The sequence below is a fragment of the Limanda limanda genome, chromosome 21 (genome assembly GCF_963576545.1).
Source record: "Limanda limanda chromosome 21, fLimLim1.1, whole genome shotgun sequence".
Classification (NCBI taxonomy): domain Eukaryota; kingdom Metazoa; phylum Chordata; class Actinopteri; order Pleuronectiformes; family Pleuronectidae; genus Limanda; species Limanda limanda.
In genome coordinates this window covers 742,845-762,844 of record NC_083656.1, presented here as the reverse complement: position 1 = coordinate 762,844, position 20,000 = coordinate 742,845, and the positions used below count along the sequence as shown (strand labels likewise).

At 45.7% G+C, this 20,000-nt stretch overlaps 1 pseudogene; it reads left to right on the top strand.

Annotated features, from left to right (window-relative positions):
- Positions 1 to 20,000, top strand: part of LOC133028130 (glutamate receptor ionotropic, delta-1-like) — a 270,179-nt pseudogene that overhangs the window by 236,634 nt on the left and 13,545 nt on the right.

The window sequence follows — 20,000 nt, the reverse complement described above, 5'->3', positions numbered from 1 at the left end:
GTTCACAGGACGTCTCGTTAACGTGTCACCTGACAGCGGCCGTATGACATCACACATGAAGTCATCAAATCAACACAAAGTCAAAGTTGTCGATCTTCTGTGGAAACGTGTGCGTGTGGGACTCGTGTGTTAATGATGGACGAGACGCTGCAGGGTTTTCATTTCTTCATGTTTGTTAAATTCCAGTTTTCTGACGAGTTATTGATCTGACGACAGGAAACTGAAGCTGAGACTCACAATCAGATTCACTCTGTTACATATCCACCAATCAGCTGCTTCCAGGGGGAAAGACCCAGGGCGGAGACGTGATGATTGACAGACGTCTGACCTGCGTCCTCCTTCCTCACAGACAGGAAGTGACCAAAGTCTGACTCTTGCTCCTTTAAACAAAAAGGCTGAGTGTGTGAAGGGTTGAGGACGCCGTCGCTCGCCCGCTGCTCCTCCGGCCGGCTCCCTCGCTCTCACTCGCACGGAGCTCCTCACACATTTGTGCAGCTGTCAGTCATGTGACTCAGACGCCGCCATCGCCGCCGCCGCCGTCCTCCCGCCCGTCACCCGAGGCCGACGGCTGCAGCATGAAGGGTCACGGCCGAGCAGTGACCTCGTCAGATGACACCATGAGAGGGACGGGAGCGAGGGGCGGGCGAGGGGCGAGCGAGGGGCGAGCGAGGGGCCTGCAGCTCACTGCCGATCATCACAAGCTCAACATCACTCTGTTGGATATTCATGGTCGTCAGAGGATCAACTGCATTTGGATTCTTCCATCATGTCTCCTCTTCTCTAAAGCTTCAGTGTGTGTGTGTGTGTGTGTGTGTGTGTGTGTGTGTGTGAGTGTGTGTGCGTGTGTGTGTGTGTGTGTGTGTGTGTGTGTGTGTGTGTGTGTGTGTGTGTGTGTGTGTGTACAGATGATGCTGTCACTGATAAGGTTAACCTACACTAAAGGCCACAGTCCTGCTCTCATAACACACTTCACATGACATCTTCTACCTGGAGATATTACACCCGTCAACATAACCTTTACACACACACACACACACACATACACACACACACACACACACACACACACACACACACACACACATACACACTCACTGTTGTAAACATTTCATCTTTTGCTCTAACAGACGACATCTGTTAGTTGAGGAAACACATTCTTTATTCAGATCTCCTGCAGGTTTCAGTTCAATCCAGAAAGAGTTTCCAGTCTCGATTCTTCTTCCACTGAAAATTAAAAGATGAGAACGTGACTTCACTTGGACTCGGCTGCAGGCTGTGTGTGTGTGTGTGTGTGTGTGTGTGTGTGTGTGTGTGTGTGTCTTTACTCGACAGACAGATCTGAGGTTGAGGCCTCAGGAAGTTAAGTGAATCAAACTGAGACACTGTGTGTACGTCCGCATTATTAACCCTCTCTCTCTCTCTCTCTCTCTCTCTCTCTCTCTCTCTCTCTCTCTCTCTCTCTCTCTCTCTCTCTCTCTCCTCTCTCTCTCTCTCTCTCCCTCTCTCTCTCTCTCTCTCTCAGGCGGTGGAGACCAACCTGGCGTCCAAAGACAGTCACTGGGTGTTTGTGAACGAGGTAAATCACCGACACGTTCACTAATTCTCTCCATTCCACATTCGAAAAGAGACACGTAGGTTTTCCCAGAAGACAAAGTGTCCTGGGCTTCATCGTGTGAAACTCTGTGGGTCAGACAGCCCCCCCCCCACCCGTCACTGGGCTCTGACAGGTCACAGAGGTCGTTTCCACCCGGTAGGCGGCGCAGTGACATGTCAGGTGTCCTGTCATCAGGTCAGAGACGACGAGCTGGTTTCCATTTCCTGCTCTGTTCTTTCACCCGTCTCCTGTCAGTCCGTGGTCATCCCTCCATCCAGGAGACGGAGAACAGAATCACAGAAACATCAGGTCCTGCTCACATCGTTCTGCACCTTAAACTAAAGTGAGAATCGATTAAAAAGGTGATTCAGACGCTTCCTCTCTTCACCTGCAGCAGCGTTACACATCTGTATCTTTGTAGAATCTGTATAATTGGATCTCAGAGGTTTGGGTGGAAGCTCCTGTTTTTGCGGTGCCTTGTTGTGCGTGAGGCTCAGACAGCCGCACAACCTCAGTGTGTGTCGCTGCCGAGGCCGACGAGCTGCCACAGGAGAACAGGCTCCTCTTCCCCTCGGTCCTCTGCTAACACAACAGCCAGCGCCACACAACACCGCTGACGCCAATTAAAGAGAGAGAGAGACTTGCACACAGGGCGGAGGAGAGAGGGAGGAACCAGCGGAGGTGCAGAGTAATGAGAGGGAGAGGTGAAGAGGAGGAGGACAGTCATTAAACACTGAAGCCTGGTGGTTAAACAGCGTCTGTGAAGCAGCAGCTGTCAGGTCGGATCTGAGAAACACTGAAGCTGCTTTAAAGACACGTTTAAATAAAACATCACGTCGTCAACACGTTTCTTTATTCACTCTTAAAAACATCGTGAACGCAGTCATGTGATGAGAATTCAACGGGAGGAGGGGACAGGAAAAAGGTTCTGTGGTTGTTAATGGCGTCAAAGCTCAGGAACACGTAAAGAACACGTGAGGAACATGTCAGGAACACGTCTGTGGTTCAGAACTGGTGTCGGTGAGATGCGTGACCACACGTCCGCCCCGGCACCAGAGACGTATCGCTTGTGTCTCTCCTTTGTGTCGAGGCTGTAGTTCACGCTGAAGAGAAGCTCATTACCTGAGGCGTCCAATCGGAAGCAGACCTTGGAGAAGAGATGAGAAACCAACTGTAAAAAAACACATTTAAATGCAAATCCGCTGCTTTGTGGGAAACTCCGGTGACGTGACAGCGGCTCCAGATGTGACAGTTCCAGCTTCCGTGTGAATCGACAGCTGAGTCCATCAGAGCGTCTCCTCCAAACTAAAAGCTAATGACTCGTTAGACTGGTTTAATGAGGGAGAGGCTCCTCCTGCAGGAGATCACTGGCTGGAAGCCGGGCTGAAGAATAATCAGATAACACCTGAAGTCAGGAACCTGGGAGTTCATCTCACTCATCAAAATAAAGCATCAGATTCAATACGGCCGAACCTGATGTGTTTTTATAATTAATCATATTTCTTATTTCTATTTAATTACTATAACTAGTCTGTAACTATTTCTACTTCTACTAAAGTCTAAGTTAAGTTTACGGCTCATCCTCGTTTTTCTTTATGTTTTAAAATGTTTAACATCATGTGGATAAATCAGCTGTGAGTTCATTATTATTATAGTGACTTATTTTGAAGGGGATTTAAATAAAGAAGAGTGTTTTGTGTGAACTCTGTGTTAAACTCGTCGACTGTGATTATTTTCACTGCCGTTAAAACACAATCAAACTAATATCGTCAGTCTCGTGAAGTTCCTCCAGGTGCAAGAAGCTGCGACAGTAAAGTTCTCTCTCAGCTCCTCTGAGGAAACATCAGGGTAACTCGTCCTTGTCTTCTCTCCTGCAGGAGATCAGCGACACCGAGATCCTGGAGCTTACCCACAGTGCACTGGGGCGCATGACGGTGATCCGGCAGATCTTCCCGCTGTGGAAGGACGGCAGCAGCCGCTGCATGAGGCAGAACCACCGGATCTCCTCGCTGCTGTGCAACCCGCAGGAAGGATACCTGCAGAACCTGGAGGTGAGGCTGCGTGCTTCACGTCCTGATCAGGGCCGGGGAGGTTTATCTTATTCTGAAAGGGATCACTTCCTGGGAACGTGTCTCTGAAATGTCCTCACTTTGACCTGGAGCCTGGATTGTCTTCTCTTTGAAAAGTTCTTGAGTGAAGATGGAAAACTTTTAATAAATCGTTACCGTCGGTTCAGAACTCGTTTTCTCAAACTACTGATTTGATTGCTCAATATATCACATGGTTGAGAATCGTCTGTGTCCTTCAGCTGATGAACGTCTCACAGAGGACGGACGGGGGGGGACGGGGGGGGGGCAGGAGTCAGTCACAGAGTTTTATTCTGATGGAAGTGACAGGAAATTAATTCAGTAAAACGGACAAATTATTGATCCAAAGTCTCCAGTTCTGTAATAAGAGCCAGAAAAGATCCCCCAAAGGAACATGTATATACATATTATATATTTATATATATATTATATTGATATTTATACATCATTCTATATATAAAAGCCCCCTTGTTGACATCTTTCTGGACCGAGCTCCATCGACAGGAACTTTTCTGAAATCTTACAAACAAACAAACAGACAGCGTGACCTCTGCGTGACCTTTGCTTCCTCTGGTGTCGACTCCAAACGTTTGTGTTTGTTGTGGTAAAAAGTCACAAAGATTCTTCTCCTGCAGAGTGATTCCATTTGTCAACACACACACACACACACACACACACACACACACACACACACACACACTCAGGAGTGAAGTGTGACGTGTGGTTGACATTTAAAAACAGCAAACAGAACATTTACTGTAATTCATGCTGACAAATGTGTTTGCTCTTGTTTTGACGTTTGTGAAGACGAGTGTGTGTTGGACGTGTTGGTTCAGATCTCACACTCGTCCTCTTCCTCCCTCTTTTCCTCCCTCGCTCTCTCACAGCAGCTTCTTCCTGCTCTTTCTTTTTCTTTTCTGTTTCTTTGTTGAAACTCCTCGTTTGTCATTTTTCCGTCTCTCGTTCTTTCTCTCGTTCTCTTTTCTTTCTACCTGATTTTACCAATGTTGTTCTTTTACTTATATGTCTGCTCTCTGTCTCTTCCTTATTCTTTCCATCCTTCCTTCCATCCTTAATTTTTCCTGCTCCATCCTCCCCTCTTTCCTCTCCTCCATCGTTTTTTCTCCCTTTCCTACAGAAAAGCGTCTGTTTCACTCAACAATTCGTCTAAAAGGTTACATGTTGATTTATTTGGTTTCGGTTCCTTCAACAAGTGGGAACCAAGGTTTTCAAGTAGAATAAAGAATAACAGCTGAGACCTCACTGTTCATTTCCACAGAGCCTCACTTTCGGGTGAGAAGGTTCTTCAGTGTCTGCAGGTGTTTGTGTCTGAAGCAGGAGAATCTTTGTGATTTATGAAGTTGTCCTCGTCCTCTGTCCAGGTGTCCAACCTCTACCTGTACGACAGCGTGCTGATGATGGCCAACGCCTTCTACAGGAAGCTGGAGGACAGGAAGTGGCACAGTATGGCGAGTCTCAACTGCATCAGGAAGTCCACCAAGCCCTGGAACGGAGGCTGGTCCATGCTGGAGACCATCCAGAAGGTACTGACCCAGACCAGCAGGTTGAGAGAACAAGAGCAAACCTCGTTCAGGGTCTCAACGGAGTCCTCCAGTCACCATTCATGTGTCCTCAGTCTCAGTGGGCGTTGGCATAATGTCCTCCAGTTGTCTCACCATCCTAATCGTGGCAACGCTCCTATGGAAATTATTTAGATTTGGTACAACTGTTCACTTGGACTGAAGAATGACCCGATTAGAGTTTGGTGTTGAAAGGTGAAAGGTCAAGGTCACGGTGCCCTCATGAAACCCTTCCATTTGAACACTTCATTTAGAGAATCCTTTTAAATTTGACACTTGGACTCAAACATTATGATTCCACTGACACTTCAGCTGTCTTCTTCTTACTCTTCTTCTCCTTCGGTCCACAGCCGGGCGGCCTCCTCCTTCTTCTTCTTCTTCTTCTTCTTCTTCTTCTTCTTTGTTCTGTTTATTGGCGGTTGGCAACCGACGTCAAGATGAATTACCACTGAATCCAAGAGAGCTTTGAAGATGAGGAGTGCATAAGAAGGAGAAGATTAAAGTGTGATTAGATTTCAACCGACCTCAACAAAGCCTTTGTTAACAAAAATAAATCAAACATGAGACGCAGCCGGTGAAACACAAAGAGAGAAGCTCATTCATCTGTGATGCACCTGAAGTCTCGCTCTCACTCTAATTGGGCTGAGATGGTTTCCAGATGCACTGATGAGCTTGTTTTTCTCTTTGTAAATTAAAAAGCAGTTTGTTTTGCTGACACGTGTCACGTTAAGAACCACAGAGCTCGTTAGTGATCAGTGGTTCTGTCTGTTTCCTGGTTAATATGCACATGATATATAAACTGTGACACGAGCCGTTCAGAAAGAAGCTTTGTTGAGCTTCACAAGCCCTGGAATCATTAAGCATTAATAATACAAACCTTTATACAGAAGAACTCAGTATTCAAGCTGATGAAAACCACTGCTTCAGTAGTTTTCTCCACTACAACAGTTCTGTAAAACGATAATGTCTCAGTAGCAGTAACCACTGGTTTGTCGTGCAGGTTACAAACTTCTTTGCTTCTGAACTATTTCTGCACTGAAATACCTCCAGCCCCCCCGAGCGATGTTCTGACGTACAAACATCCAGGAAACGACAGCGTGAGCTTATATCTTTAACGTTGAGGGACGGACGACAGGAAGCATCAGTGAGTGTGTAGCCGCTCACACACAAAACAAACACAAAGAACCTTCTTCTCCTGCAGGTGGAGCGAGTGCGACCTTTACAGGAGACGGAGAAACCTTCAGTCTGTGTTACGTTTGTGTTAGTTCCTGTGTGTCGTCAGTCGTGTTTCACAGCGAACACGGACGTGATCTCTCTCTGGACCACAGCTCTCTCACCCAGACTCTGGAGTCCAGCAGGGAGCAGATCCCTGAGCAGGACCTGAGGAAGTGGATCCTCATTTAACTTCTGATCAAATGTCTAATTTGATCCTTGTTATCTCCTGGACTGATGGTTTCCATGGCGATGCATCAAAATGGCTCACAAAGCATCATCGAACACAACCTGATAAACTCAAGACCAGTTTATTACTACATATTATTACTCTATAGCTCCGCCTACACCTGACGCCATAGCTCAGAGTTATGGCATCAGTTTGCTAAAGGTTCGGTACAGGAGCAACATGATTCAACATGAACCATGCAGCGCTTCACACGGATGAGTTCACTTCCTGCTCCTCGTCCCTCAGGGGTCGGCACAGAGGTCACCGGACCTCCGGGGTCACCATGTCCTCCATCGTCTTCTCACCTTCCTCAGTTGTAGTCAGTGTGGTTGAATGTTTCTGAGCTTTAACTCCAACATGAGCCGTAGAAAGTCAACACTGAGCCAATGTGACACTTTGATAAAGATTAATGCTCCTGATGCTTTGGGGCGTCGGCGAAGGCGTTGGCGAAGGCGTTGGCGAAGGCGTTGGCGAAGGCGTTGGCGAAGGCGTTGGCGAAGGCGTTGGCGAAGGCGTTATCAGTCTGAATATAAACCAGCCTCGTCATCAGGGTAGAACTCTCTTTTCGTTCATCCCTCTCTCATTTGCCTCTTTCCTTTCCCCACCTCTCTCGCTGTCTTCTCCCTCTCCATTGGATTCTCTCCATCCTTACTCTTTTTTGAATGTCTCTTCGATGCCCTTCTCTCTTCATCGTCCCTCTCTCTCTCTCTCTCTCTCTCTCTCTCTCTCACTGTCTCCCTCTGTCACTTCATTTCATTTTATGTGGTCGAGTATTACACTTAACAATTTTGGCGCGGCCTCTTTTACATTAGTGACATGATAAAAAGGCATCATAATAAAGTAGAAGGTAAAGTTGGCTCTTTACTTTTCCTCGGTGTGTACGTGTGTGTGGAAGCTCATTACCGAGATATGCTATGTGTTTATAAAGACTGTCATAAATCTCAAAAATGAATCGTGTCCAGCTTTAGATATCATTTCAAACTCTCATATATCAGCATGAGAAACAACAATCCACTGTTGGCGAAGCCATTTAAATGTTTAAATTGCTTTATAGAAAATCACCATGTAATAATAATAAATCAGATAAGTCAAATGTTTATTAATGTCAGGGCTGTCATAGTTAAATTGATTCCAGTGTAAACTGCAGTGTGGTCTTTCAGCTGCAGTTTCTTAACAGGATGAAAAGTGCACAGAACAGGATTAGCCGGTCGTGTGAAGACGGAACAGAAGAAGGTTTATCTCGTCTTCTGCAGATTCTCTTCTGTGATCTCTCCGTCCGTCTGCTTCCTCCCTCCAGGGCAACATCACATCACGGGTCTGACAGGGATCATGGATTTCAAGGAGAGCGGCTCCAACTCCCACGTCCAGTTCGAGATCCTGGGCTCCAGCTTCAGTGAGACCTTCGGCAAGGACATCAAGAGGGTGAGTTCAGGACGTCTCACTCTAAGGAGACGGAGGAGACATGGTGTGAAGACACGTCTCCATCACTCACACGTGTTCTCATCACACAGGAAGGTTTCAAGAGACTGGACGGAGAAAGTGTTCCAGTTGTTAATGAAAAGAAAACATCAGCCAGCTGCCAGATATCCAGATTATAGTTATAAATATATATTATATGGTTTCTTCCTCTGTTTGATACTTGAGGTTTGAATTTCCATCTATCGGAGTTTGTTCTCAAGTGAACGTTAGATGAAGATGAAAAAGATGTATAACGTCTTCGTTAATGATAATTAGGACAATAATTACATCTCCACATTAACCAATGTATTATAAGACTAATCAATAGAAGGAGATTTACATTCCCACCCCCACAGCTCGTTACCTCCCACTCGGTGCAGCTGCAGGCGCCTCAGGCCGGATGCTCCTGCTGCTTCCTGATCAGCTCCCTGGGAGGATATTGATATTAGTGAGTTGTCTCCAGGCTCTCACCTGCGTGTGTTAGCGTTGTGTTAGCGTTGTGTTAGCGTTGTGTTAGCGTTGTGTTGCGTCAGCTGTTTCACAAGCAGCAGGTTTGACTGGATGTTGAGACGAGGATGTGATGTGTGTGTGTGATGCACGCTGTTCTGCAGGAGGTGGAGTGGGGGGGGGTGACATGTCTTCTGGTCACGTCTCAGTTTACAGCTTCATCTTGACCTTTTCTCACGTGAGGAGAACTTGCACTCTCACAACGTCTGTGAAGTGTAGGGGGCGCTAGCGAGTTGGTCAGAATGAATGGATGTCTATGGAGCTGTAGCACCAAAACGTAACGTTGGCTAAATGAAATTTGATATTGTTATATAGAGGTACGAACAATATATACAGTTCAATCGGATTAGATGTGAAGTCGGTTTCTGTGTGAACGTGGAATAAAGTTCTTTACGCCTCCATCAGCAGTTTACAGCTCATAACTCTTCTATCCCCATTAAATTATTACTTTAGTTTCATTCTATTACAGCTTTTTTCTTGTTATATTATTATAATATTTTGTTAAATTGCCTTTTAATTCTTAACTTTTTTCATATGGCCCTAAAACTCAAGTACTAATCAATGTTCCCTAAATTAAAACACAAACAACCAGCAGCTTGTTGTTTTGATTGAACCTGGATTTCTTTCTGTAAAACTAAAATCTAGATTCACAAAGCAGCCCCCCCGCTCCACATCAGACCTGATAGAGAGTGAAATGTTATTTCCCTCTTTCCTCGGGAACTTGTGCGGTGGCGAGCGCTCCGGTCCTCCAGACCTCCCCCGTGTATTATCCCATCTATCCATCCTCACTTTTCTCATCTCCTTGACTTTTGATGCGTCCTCTCAGCAATTTGTTGTCGGTAAAGGAGTGAGGAGAGAGGAAAGAGGAGTGAGGAGAGAGGAGAGAGGAGAGAGGAGAGAGGAGAGAGGAGAGAGGAGAGAGGAGAGAGGAGTGAGGAGTGAGGAGTGAGGAGAGAGGAGTGAGGAGAGAGGAGTGAGGAGAGAGGAGAGAGGAGTGAGGAGTTAGGAGTCGAGAGGAGTGAGGAGTGAGGAGTGAGGAGTGAGGAGTGAGGAGAGAGGAGTGAGGAGAGAGGAGAGAGGAGTGAGGAGAGAGGAGAGAGGAGTGAGGAGAGAGGAGAGAGGAGTGAGGAGTGAGGAGTGAGGAGTGAGGAGTGAGGAGTGAGGAGTGAGGAGTGACGAGTGACGAGTGACGAGTGAGGAGTGAGGAGTTAGGAGTTAGGAGTGAGGAGAGAGGAGTGAGGAGAGAGGAGAGAGGAGTGACGAGTGAGGAGTGAGGAGTGAGGAGTGAGGAGAGAGGAGTGAGGAGTGAGGAGAGAGGAGTGAGGAGAGAGGATGAGGAGAGAGGAGAGAGGAGTTAGGAGTGAGGAGAGAGGAGTGAGGAGTGAGGAGAGAGGAGAGAGGAGAGAGGAGAGAGGAGAGAGGAGAGAGGAGAGAGGAGTGAGGAGTGAGGAGTGAGGAGTGAGGAGTGAGGAGAGAGGAGAGAGGAGTGAGGGGTGAGGAGTGAGGAGTGAGGAGAGAGGAGAGAGGAGAGATGAGTTAGAGAGAGGAGTGAGGAGAGAGGAGAGAGGAGAGAGGAGTGAGGAGTGAGGAGTGAGGATTGAGGAGAGAGGAGAGAGGAGTGAGGAGTGAGGAGTGAGGAGTGAGGAGTGAGGAGAGAGGAGATAGGAGAGAGGAGAGAGGGAGAGAGGAGAGAGGAGATAGGAGAGAGGGAGAGAGGAGTGAGGAGAGAGGAGAGAGGAGTTAGGAGTGAGGAGTGAGGAGTGAGGAGTGAGGAGTGAGGAGTGAGAGTGAGGAGTGAGGAGTCGAGAGGGAGGAGAGAGGAGAGAGGAGTGAGGAGAGAGGAGTGAGGAGAGAGGAGAGAGGAGTGAGGAGAGAGGAGAGAAAGTGAGGAGAGAGGAGTGAGGAGTTAGGAGAGAGGAGAGAGGAGAGAGGAGTGAGGAGAGAGGAGTGAGGAGAGAGGAGAGAGGAGAGAGGAGTGAGGAGTGAGGGAGAGGAGTGAGGAGAGAGGAGTGAGGAGAGGGGTTAGGAGAGAGGAGTGAGGAGAGAGGAGAGAGAAGTGAGGAGAGAGGAGTGAGGAGTTAGGAGAGAGGAGAGAGGAGAGAGGAGTGAGGAGAGAGGAGTGAGGAGAGAGGAGAGAGGAGAGAGGAGTGAGGAGTGAGGAGAGAGGAGTGAGGAGAGAGGAGTGAGGAGAGAGGAGTTAGGAGAGAGGAGTGAGGAGAGAGGAGTGAGGAGTGAGGAGAGAGGAGAGAGGAGTGAGGAGTGAGGAGAGAGGAGAGAGGAGTGAGGAGTGAGGAGTGAGGAGTGAGGAGAGAGGAGTTAGGAGTGAGGAGAGAGGAGTGAGGAGTGAGGAGTGAGGAGAGAGGAGTGAGGAGTGAGGAGAGAGGAGTTAGGAGAGAGGAGTGAGGAGAGAGGAGTGAGGAGAGAGGAGTGAGGAGAGAGGAGTGAGGAGAGAGGAGGTGAGGAGTGAGGAGTGAGGAGTGAGGAGTGAGGAGAGAGGAGTGAGGAGTGAGGAGTGAGGAGTGAGGAGTGAGGAGAGAGGAGTTAGGAGTCGAGAGGAGAGTGAGGAGAGAGGAGAGAGGAGTGAGGAGTGAGGAGTGAGGAGTGAGGGAGAGACGAGTGAGGAGTGAGGAGTGAGGAGTGAGGAGTGGGAGTGAGGAGTGGGAGTGAGGAGTGAGGAGTGAGGAGTGAGGAGTGAGGAGTGAGGAGAGAGGAGTGAGGAGTGAGGAGTGAGGAGTGAGGAGAGAGGAGTGAGGAGTTAGGAGTCGAGAGGAGTGAGGAGTTAGGAGACAGGAGAGAGGAGTGAGGAGTGAAGAGTGAGGAGAGAGGAGAGAGGAGTGAGGAGAGAGGAGTGAGGAGTGAGGAGAGAGGAGTGAGGAGAGAGGAGAGAGGAGTGAGGAGAGAGGAGAGAGGAGAGAGGAGAGAGGAGTGAGGAGTGAGGAGTGAGGAGTGAGGAGTGAGGAGTGAGGATTGAAAAGTGAGGAGAGAGGAGAGAGGAGTTATGAGTCGAGAGGAGTGAGGAGAGAGGAGTGAGGAGAGAGGAGTGAGGAGTGAGGAGAGAGGAGTGAGGAGGTTGTGGATGGGTGGTGTGTGGAGTGTGGTGTGTGGTTGTGGTGGTTGGTGGGTGGTGGTGTGGGGGTGGGTGGGTGGTGGGGTTTTGGGTGGTGTGTGGTGTTAGCGACAGGAAGTGTTAGCTGACAGGAAGTGTTAGCGACGCTCTGTGTTCAGCGCTGGTCGTCGAGTCATGTGACTGATGAGAACCAATCAGGAAGAGAACGTGTCATCGTTTACTAACGTTTCAAACACAAACCAAATGAATGTAAATCAAAACCAAAGTGAAGTTTCAGAGTTTCCAATCAACCAGGTCAAGCTCAGTAATGTTTCTGCACATTAAATTCATATTCTATGAAACATGTAAAATCACATAACTCATTGTTTTTGTATTGTGCTTCAAAATACTCTTTAAATTACACATAACAATCAGATGAATGTACATTTACTCATCATGAAACAATCAACCACATCCTTTACAGTAGATTACACAACGTCCTACTCTACGTGGCTGTTATATATTCACCTTCTATTGAAAAGCAGCCGACCAATAGGACGACAGCCTGGTCTCATCCGTCTCCTCTTTGTCTCGTTTCTCATAGAGTCTAAAGAAAGTTTGTAATTATTTAGCAGATGGATATTACCCACCCATTAGTCCATAATGGGCCTTGCATTGTTACTGGTGTGAGTGAAATGAATCCATTAGAAATGTTGGAGAACAAAAACGAGCCTGAGACTCATTTCAAACCCCAGAGGACATTTGGACTCATTACAACAATTTGTGTCTTTGAAAACTAGCAGCTCGCTAATTTCTGTGAATAATACACGGAGCCGGATGGATATTCTCTCTCGTTCCATTCTGCCCCAAAGCCACAAAGATGTTCTGCTCTTCATTTGAGATCCGGCAGGCGAACGCCAGCGAGCTCCTGAACGTCCCACGCACGGACGCCATCAGGCTCGGGGGAGAGAAGGAATCAAACAGAAACAACTGGATGGGAAATCAAAACTGGGCTGAATATGAAAGGTCCAGTGTGAACGACTCAACAGAATCTACAGAAACGTAATCTGATAACTAGAGTCTTCGTCTTCTGGGACAATCCTCAGGAAGTCAATTATCTTTACACACTTTTCTGTATATAGTTATTCTTGATGGTGCCGAACATTAGACTGATTCAAAATAATGAAAAACATGTTTTTGTGAGGTTTTGTGATTGAGCTCCTGAATGTGAAGCTCGCTCATCATCCAACGCCCACGGGTCGTCTTTACAGTCGAGATGAACAAAACAGGTGGAAATCAAAAGCTCGGGAACACACACACAGACACACACACACACAAAGACACACACACACACACACACACACTAATTGACATTCATATTGGTGTGTTTTTCTTTGAAAAGGCCCCGGAGAGCGAAGCTTTGTGTAGATTAGAAACATCAAAGAGCTTTTACAACAGTAAAATGCATCAAAGGACTTCCTGTGGAGGGAGTGTGGATCCTGATCAGTGTGTGTGTGTGTGTGTGTGTGTGAGGTTGAGTGTTTGTGGGTGGCTGAATGTGTGTGTGTGTGTGTGTATAAAGTATTGACCTTACTGTACGTTTGTGTCCTTGGAGCAAATATATGTTTACCTCAGCAGAATCACTTCAGGGGGACTTTGCCTTTATTGAAACAACATATGTGACTGCAGTGTTATTAGTGTGTGTGTGTGTGTGTGTGTGTGTGTGTGTGTGTGTGTGTCCATTTGATCATGATATCATTGTGAGGCCCTTGTTCCTCACTGAGGTTTAAGACTCCAGGATTTATATTGTGCTTTGAATTTTAACCCTGAAGTTGAGGGATTGTGTTATGTTAACAATCTTCCTCACAACTATACAAAGACCAACAACACCACATCTACACTGTGTGTGTTATTGATCCAGGTTCTGCTAACAATGTGAGGACCAGAATCTGTGAACACAATCACAATATGAGGACAAGTCGTACATTCCTATGTAGGTCAAGATAAAGATAAAGTTCAGTGACTGAAAATAAAGATGGACAAATCATCTTGATCGCCCCCTGGTGTTTGACTGCAGAATAGATTCTAAGCCCCGCCTCCTCCAAGACGTTAAATACATGTTTGCTAAGACGTTTCTGTCGTTTCAGCTCGTTCTTATCATCTGTGTTTCTGATCAGTTTGGTTTGAATCAGTAATTTGATAAAACAGAAACAGGCAGAGACGTGATGATTGACAGCTGACACTGAAGGGGGGGGGGGACTGTAAATTCAAATGTCAGTGGCACAAACTGGCAGCGTTTCTATATTATGAGATATTTGGGCTTCATTTTGGAAGAAGATGAGACGCGTCCGTTCAGGTTCATGAAGCAAAAGAATATAACGTGAATCTGACGTCATTATTCTGCTGTGAACAAAAAGCTTCAGTAACAACGAGTGACCGATTTCAAATGTTGAATCCCGCTGGGCGAGTTACACAGATACACACGCTCAGCTTGGGGATGACAAGAGGGGAAAAAGAGCTCTGACATTTTGAGGAAAAGGGAAGAAGCAGGAGGTTTGGAATAATGCATGAGCCTCCGCTGGGAACTGAGCTGGATGTGAAACAGGATTTCAGCCTTTATGATTCCTCAGGATTTCCAAAGAGTCTCTTTTAATCTGAAACTGTGAACGTAAGCAAACTCCCTGAGGAGAGAGGAAACCTCCTCCTGCTCCTCCTGCTCCTCCTGCTCCTCCTGCTCCTCCTGCTCCTCCTGCTCCTCCTGCTCCTCCTGCTCCTCCTGCTCCTCCTGCTCCTCCTGCTTCTCAGAACGTTTCACTGCTAATAACTAAAAAACACAGGAATAGAAAAGAAATCAGCATCTTTCTACACTTCGCTAGCGTTGTTTTTTAAGTGAGTAATTAATGATCATGTGTTAGTTTCAGACTTCTGTGTTCACTGCACGTTGAGTTTCAAAACAACTGAATCTTCTCAGACAAACTGATTCACACAAACATAAACGAAAGCATTTTCACAGATAATATCAACATTAAAATGAATCTTATTATTTCTCTTTAACGTCGGCCGTGGCTCTGCAGCCGATTTGTTGAGTCCCGTTTGAATTGTTCATGAGAAGCTGTGAGCAGGTGGTTCAATGGGACGAGGAACACAAACACACACGTGTAGTTGCAGGTTGTGTAGTTGCAGGTTGTGTGATCTGCTGAAGCTGGAACACAACTCGTCCCTCAGCAGCTTCCAGGAGCATCTCTCACTCTCCTGTTGTCTGGTCTCATTACCGCCGGCTCTCAGAGCAACACAACTATCGTTCGTCAGCGGAATGAGCCGAGCGAGAAACACGACAACCCGCCGGGGACTGTCTGGCATTTCACAAAATCTATTTCTACTATTAATAATCTAATTATTGTCCGGAATAATAGGCGGTTTGATGTCAGCACAACCCATCGTCTTTATTATTTCTTCTTGGGGAAGTTTAGTTGTTCAACAAACTCTGGAACAGACGGTTTCCTCTGACGGCGTCAGCACTTCACTGCAGAGCCACAGCTTCTCTCACTCGCTGCTTTGCATTTAAAGTAAAAATTGAAGTGCGATGTAACGACGGGTGTGAACAGACCCGAGGGAACACACAGAGGTGTGAGTCTCACAGGAAGTCAACGCTAACAAACCAACGTCCTGACAAACTGATTCTATATAAAGACGATCAGAGACAATGTAAATAAAGACGGTCGATATGTAACGACTTAGATTAGATTAGATTTCTTTATTTATCCACACAACGGGGAAATTCACTTGTTACAGCAAAAAAGAGAAAAACAGAATTTAAATAACAGTGCCGAAGCAACAATAAAAAAGAAAGATCAAAATATATACACTACTAAACTACATATAATGAGAGTAAAAATATACAGAAAACAAAAACAAAAAAACAACCTGCAAAACAGACACTGTGCAAAAGCAGGTACTGGGGAGAAAGTGGAGTGATGTAAGTGTTATTGTAATGAAAACAAAAGTATTATAAGTAATATTGCAACAGTAGTGACCATGATACAGAAAATAATTAAAAGTAAGTGACCATAATATAAATAATACTACAAGATAGCATAAAGGAAAATATAAATATTGCAATGTAACCATTATAAGTGACCATGATATAAATATAGATGTAAAGTGTTGAATATTATTGTGCATAGTAGTGATCTGAGTAAAAAAATAAAAAATAAATAAGAAAAATAAAAATACAGCTATGGTGAGAGGTTGAGTGGAGATAAAGATAATAGACAGGGACTACAACATTATCAGGTGGTGCTGGTGTTGTAGAGCCTGACTGCAGCCGGGATGAAGGACCTGCGGAACCTCTCCTTCTTACACTGTGGGTGTAACAGTCTGCTGCTACACCCACGGTGTAGAAGATACTTCTTCCTGTTGTACAAACATGAAGACAAAAGCTTGAACAGAGATTTAAATCTTCACGATTGTGTTTAAAGTCGGAATCAACCAAAGAGATTCTCGGTGCAGTGGAATCGATTCCTGATGATTCCCCCCCCCCCTTTCCGAAAACCCTTCAGCACACAGGAAGAGGAAGTGCATCAACCAGGCTGCGTGGCGCCGCTCTAAATGTAAATCACGTTTTCTATTGAACCGTTAAAAGTTAGTTTGAGTTAAAAGCATCAAACGACCAAAATATATCATCTGTTTGATTTTAAAGGACGAACACGAGTCAGACTTTGATTTCATTATTCATCTTATTTCTGGAACAATGATTTGATTTGTGCTGTGACGCCATGAGACGTGTGACAGGCGACCGTGAAGACATCTTAAAAACTGAAAAGTCCCATTTGTGGCCAGCAGGGGGCTGAAGACATCCAGGGAGGAAACTAAAACAACTGACTGGGAACGTTTCTTCTCTTCTCTTTATCTGGATGACGGCGGTTCATCAGTTCAAAGAGTCCACACGAGCTCGGAGCCGCTGGAGTTCATTCATCAGCGCTAATGAAGAACCACCCCCCCCCCCCTTTCACATGAAGAGAAGAAAGAAGGATGGAGATCATGTAAAGGACACCAGTGCTCAGAATAGATCTCTGGTTATTCTTCTTTCTTTCCTTTCTCTCCCTGCTGCTCTTTCACTCCTCTGTCTGCTCCCTGTTGTCGTGACGACGGTTTGTCGGTTGTTCAGGAGACAGACATGTCTGTCCTTCACGTCCTTCACGTCCATTTAGATCTATTCATCACAACAGGGACATTGACAGTAAATCTCACGTAACTCTTCTTACACCAGTAACGTTATGAATCATTGAAAAATGTAAATATAAAGTTGATTCTCTGAATCGTTGCTTTTTTACTTGAGTAGTTTTTAAAACAAATATCTTCTGCTGAATTCTCGTCGAATGGTTCATGTTGTAACGTAGCCCACGGGTTATAGAGTTGTAAGATTTGATGACATCTAGTGGTGAAGCTGTGCATCACCACAGGTGAAGTGTGTAGGAGAATCTACGGTGGCCTGCAGGCGACACTACGACATGAACACTTCCTCGGTAGAGAGGGAGATTGAAGGAATTTACAAATCGAGAATCGAGATCCAGAGAAAACGTACAACCAGCGAAAGCTCGTTAAACACACTTCGCTGTGTCATCTCCAACCCCGGGTGTGTGTGTGTGTGTGTGTGTGTGTGTGTGTGTGTGTGTGTGTGTGTGTGTGTGTGTGTGTGTGTGTGTGTGTGTGTGTGTGTGTGTGTGTGTGTGTGTGTGTGTGTGTGTGTGTGTGTGTCTATTTGACCCCAGACGGCTGTTTACAGCTCAGCGCACTGTACGACAACACATAGTGTGATTAGCTTAACAACGCTAATGAAGACGTTGTGTGTGCGATTAGCGAGCGTGTTCGCATCAGCTGTCAGCGGAAATTAACGAGCGTGTGGTTAATAACTCAGTTTATCATCCGCCTCTAATGTGAAAGTGACCTGTTTTTATTATATCGATTTTTTTTTCTTTCATCATTTCACGTTGATGCATTAAACCGCTTCTAAACCGATTTGTGTAATTTGTGCAACAGCGAGGCGGCCAATGAGTGTGAGTCCCTCAGAGACGTGTGCAATTAAACACAGAGGAGGCCGTGTGTGTGTGTGTGTGTGTGTGTGTGTGTGAGTGTGTGTGTGTGTGTGTGTGTGTGTGTGTGTGTGTGTGTGTGTGTGTGTGTGTGTGTGTGTGTGTGTGTGTGTGTGTGTGTGTGTGTGTACACTTAAATGATGCACTGTGGATGAATGGGGAAGTTCAGACATGCTCGAGTGTAACGACACCACCAGCTAATCCATAAACTGTGTGTTTGTGTTTCTATCTCTGTGAGGACCAGTGTAAATGAGAATCCGCGCAGACATTTATTTTAGGACCTTATGAAAACAAAGGGATGTTAAATACTTCATCTCAAGATTCATGTGCAGGGTGAAGTGCTCAGAAAGTATTATATCAAGATTCAAGTACACATTTATGTTCTTGTACTTGTATCTTTGTGAGGACCCGTTCAAATTATCAACATTTTTGACTGGTCCTCACTTACACACATTTCCAAACACTTGTCCAATGCTTGTTTTAAGGTTCAGATTAAAACCAGGTTAATAAGTAAATATATATATATATATTAAATCCTGTGAAGTGTTGAGTTGTGATCATTAACGTTGTGGTCGATGCACTTTGTGAGTCGCTGTCCTCACAGAGATAGAACCAACAGGGTGTGTGTGTGTGTGTGTGTGTGTTTCCACTGGGAAGACATGCTCTTTATCAAAGTGACACACACACACACACACACACACCCGGGCGACAACATCCCATTACACAACTCACACAGGGACACACTGGCTCTAATGGGAACAACCTGCTGACACACAACAAACACACAAACCAGAGTCAACATGCAGCTTGTTGACAAAAGCTCGGTGTTGAACCTCAGTCACAAACAAACATCTGTGAAGATCAGATTGTTGTTATTTACATGAGATGGTTTCTGATTTAGTTCAAACATTTTCCATTATTTCTATTATTATAATGTAGTTAAAAATTCTTCCAAGAAAAACGACACATTATTGCTGTGTAATTAAAATCATGTTTTAGGATAAAGATCGAATCTAAAACTCTTGTTATTTAGCGAGCATGTTCTTATCATTATCAATATTTTATTAATTTCTTTCAAACAAGTTAAAAAATCTAAATCTTTTCTCAGAATTATGAACCCTAAAATTCAACATTTTGATTCCTTTTGTGTTAACATGAGAACATTAATGTTACAGCCTGTTTTCTGTTGTTTTTTTATTATGATTTTGGATTATTTTTGCTTTACTTTGAAAAGCCACAGCAGAGGAAAGTCTGTTCTCGTCTCGACTCAGAACTGAAAACAGGATGTGTGTGTTTTTCTTCTCTGGTAGATTCAGTGCAGTGTAGGTAACTGGTTTTATTTCTACACAACACAAACAGCGTTGTGTTGTTATGTTGTCGTCCTCGTCTTCCTGAGTGTGTGTCCGCTCTGAGAGCTTTGTTGGACAGAAGCTTGTTTTTCTGGACCTAATTAGGTCAGGTGGGTTTTGTGTATGTGGCTAAAAATGCGATGAATGAAAAAAATGCCCGAGTGTGTTTCTGGCACGCCGCTCTCTAGACTCCGCCTCCAGCTCGTCTCTTTGTCTCATTTGCAGCAGCACATGAAATCCAAAGAGACCGGGGACAGATTGTCAAACTGACGCCTGTGAGACACGAAGCGTTTTGCCTAATGGACGTCCGGTTGTCCCCTCGCAGGTTTCTCTCCGAGGACCTTTGACTCTGGAACAAATGAAATGATTGCTCCTCAGTGGTGTCTCACAGATGTCCCTGTCTGTCTCTCTCTCTCTCTGTCTCTCTCTCTCCCTCTCTGTCTCTCTCTCTCTGTCTCTGTCCCTGTGTGTCCCTGTGTGTGTCTCTCTCTCTCTCTGTCTCTCTCTCTCTCTGTCTCTGTCCCTGTGTGTCCCTGTGTGTCCCTGTGTGTCTCTGTGTGTCCCTGTGTCTCTCTCTCTCTCTGTCTCTGTCCCTGTGTGTCCCTGTGTGTCTGTGTGTGTCCCTGTGTGTCCCTGTGTGTCTCTCTCTGTCTCTCTCTCTCTCTGTCTCTCTCTCTGTCTCTGTCCCTGTGTGTCTCTGTGTGTCTCTCTCTGTCTCTCTCTCTCTGTCTCTCTCTCTCTGTCTCTGTCTCCTGTGTGTCCCTGTGTGTCCCTGTGTGTCCCTGTGTGTCTCTGTGTGTCCCTGTGTGTCCCTGTGTGTCTCTGTCTGTCCCTGTGTGTCCCTCT